Source organism: Sorex araneus, chromosome 2, assembly GCF_027595985.1.
Source record: "Sorex araneus isolate mSorAra2 chromosome 2, mSorAra2.pri, whole genome shotgun sequence".
Taxonomy (NCBI): Eukaryota; Metazoa; Chordata; class Mammalia; order Eulipotyphla; family Soricidae; genus Sorex; species Sorex araneus.
In genome coordinates, this window is record NC_073303.1 from 225,256,844 (window position 1) to 225,260,310 (window position 3,467).

The following is a 3,467-nucleotide window of genomic DNA, read 5'->3' on the forward strand; positions in this document are numbered from 1 at the left end:
AATTAATAATTTATTCAGCTTTGCATAAAAGATTCATTTCAATTTGTCTTAATTCCAATAATTAAGTGGCACAATCAAGATTATATGGGTCTTGCTTTCCATTTTCATTACTATTAGGGCTAGTATTTAATGTTGGTTATCCTTTTATATTTTCCTTTCCTTCTGCCCATTTTTTCTATTGGGTTCTTTGCCTGATTCATATTGTATGATAAGGATTATTTATCGCAAATTACTACTTTTTCAATATTACTATCACTGTATCACTGTCATCTCATTGATCATTGATTTGTTCGAGCAGGCCCAGTAACATCTCCATTCATCCTAGCCCTGAGATTTCAGCAGTCTCTCTTTACTCAACCTTCCCAATGGTGCCGCATTAGAAGCTCTTCAGGGTCAGGGGGATGAGACCCATCATTGTTGCTGTATTTGGCATATGAATATGCCACGGGGAGTTTGCCAGGCTCTACCCCGTATAAGCAGTAAACTCTTGGTAGCTTGCCAGGTTCTCCAAGAGGGAGAACTAAGCTATCAGATGTCAATATCAGATATCAATATTACTATATCAATATTACTATGTTGGCTGCTATATAACTTCTCTTTTACCCTGTAGAATATTTAACAGAAATTTTTAATTTTACTGTAATCTAATTTATTAGTTTTTTATATTAAGCACTTTATGTCCATGTTTAAAATCCTTCCCACAGTGATAGTACAGTAGGCAAGGTGCTTACCTCGCATGCAGCCAGCCTGGGTTCGATTCTTGGCACCCTATATGATCCCTGAAGCCTGCCAAAATTTAAAATACAATAAAATCCTTCCTTAGCCAAACTCAGAAAGATATAATCCACTTTTGGTTTTGTTTGGTCTTGATTTGGGGGCCACATCCAGCAGTGTTCAGGGCTGTGTACTTCAGGGGTCACTCCTGATGGAGTAGGGGGGTGGCTGAGTCAGTGGTGGGCAAGGCGAGCACCTTACCCGTTACACCATACTCCAGTTTAACTCCTGTCCCTCATAACCTAGTCTGGGGCCCGTGTCAGGAAGCCTGGAGGCACCACGCTGGTGAAATACCCTTCCTCCAGAATAGTCAGTCATGGATGTTCTGGGCCTGGCCGGCCGCGGTCACTCTGGCCCAGGTCGACAGGACCCGTACCTGGCACTTCCCGTTTTACACCTCTGCCGTGAGCCTCTGGATCATGCGGTTCAGCTCATTGATCTCCTCCTTGGTGCGGGGCAGGGTCTCCCCGTGCCTGATGACGGTGGCCTTCATCTCCTCACACTGAGGCAGAGGGGCAGAGAGGCCTGAGACTCAGGACAGGAAGTGCCGCCCGTCGAGACCCCACAGAGGGGACATAGAGGCCTGCCACGCAGGACAGCGTCTGGGGACAGGTCACACCTGAGGCTCCTACAGTGGGGAGAGGCGGGCAGACTCTGTGTGCCCAGATGGCTCCACCGAGGGCCCATCAGAGAACCCCCTCGTGTTGGTGCGGCTAACGGTGGACGGGGCCCCTGCTCCCCGACCTTCCCACCCTCACGGGGTCCACTGGAGTGTCTCCCTCAGGGACAGGACTGCCAACCAGAGTCGTTGCATTTCTGTGCCCACGTCTGAGGAGAGAGACGAGCTCGACCCTCAGGCTGGGCACCACACCTGCTTTGCACACGTGACCCCTGTTGGTTCCAAGGCACGACACATGATCCACCCCCAGGAGTGGCCCCTGAGAACCACTGGGTATGGCCAGGCCCATACCTTCCCCACCCCCCTTCCCAAAAAAAAAAAAAAAAACCTGCTTACCTGCAAACCACAGTTCCCAACTCAAGCAAGCAAGATTTCCTGTTGGAAATCAGGCCGTGAAACTCGGGCAAATTATCATCTTGCACCTCTCCTCCAGGCAGGGCGGGACTCCAGGAGGGAGGGAAAATGGAAACGGAAGAAACTGGAGCTAGGGAGGAAATGGAGCAGAAGCAGCAGAAGAAAGAGGGGCAGGTCTGCATGAAGTAGCTAGCAGCTCCCCGCCCCCGCCCTGCACCCTCCCAGCCTGGGCCAGAAGGTGGCGATCTCAATGTCCAGGCCCAGCTTGGAGTTCATCACCTCCTGGTACTCCTTCACCAGGCACGCCATGTCCTGCTTGGCCTTCTGCAGGGCCTCCTCCAGGCCGGCCAGCTTGCACTTGGCATCGCACAGGGCCGCCTCGCCCTGCTGCTCAGACTGGGACACGGCGGCCTCCAGCTTGGAGTTCTGGGGGGAAGAAGGGAGAAGGGGTCAAGGGGGCTGTGGACCCTCTGTCCGTTTCCCAGTGTGTCCAGTCCCTCCGCCCGCTGGAAGCCCAGAAGCAGCCTGAGCCCCTCCATGAGCCTCCCTCGGTGCCCCTCAGGGCCCACCCTGCTACCAGGCGAGCAACCACCTTGCTGCCATACCAGCTCTCGGCTCAGCCCGGCTGCAGCTGGCAACGTCGTCGTACTGGGCCTTGATCTCGGCGATGATGCAGTCCATGTTCAGGTCCCAGCTGTTGTCCATCTTGACCACGACCGAGGTGTCTGAGGTGTGGACATGAACGAGTCTTAACTCCTGCGGGTCCAATGGCCTTTCATATCTCATTTTCCATCCAAAGCTTAAGTGGAGAAGAGCCCTTATTTTCCTCTTCATGTATGAATACAACACACACAGACAGACACATACGTCACACACACTCACACACGTATACATACACACATATATATACTGTAGCACTGCACTGCACTGTCGTCCCATTGCTCATCAATTTGCTCGAGCGGGCACCAGTAACATCTCCATTGTGAGACTTGTTGTTACTGTTTTTGGCATATCGAATACACCACAGGGAGCTTGCCAGGCTCTGCCGTGCAGGCGAGATACTCTCAGTAGCTTGCCAGGCTTTCCGAGAGGGACGGAGGAATCGAACCCGGGTCAGCTGTGTGCAAGGCAAACGTCCTACCTGTTGTGCTATCGCTCCAGTCCACACACTTTATATACATACATACATACACACATACACACATACAGGCACACATGTGCGTTCTCATACACATATATACATTCACACTACTCACACACAAAAAACTCATATATACATACATATACACTCATACAAACACACTCATTCACATAGACACATAGATACACTCACACACTCACATACATACACTCACACATATGCACAAACACAATATTGGCATGCATACATTCACACACATACACAATACACTTACACGTACTCATACATACACACATACAGGCACACATTCGCACACATTGACACACATATACATACACACACACTTGCACACACATACATATACTTCCACACTCACATATATACACATATACAGTCACACACATACACATACAGGCACACATGCACACACACATACATATACATACACACCACTCACACACATAAACACACATACACCACACACACACACACACACACACACACACACACACCCCTTTC

General features: G+C 50.1%; 1 pseudogene; it reads right to left on the bottom strand.

Moving 5' to 3' along the window:
* Positions 1–731: 731 nt before the first annotated feature.
* On the bottom strand, positions 732–2,593 carry LOC129401754 (putative keratin-87 protein; annotated as a pseudogene).
* Positions 2,594–3,467: the final 874 nt, after the last annotated feature.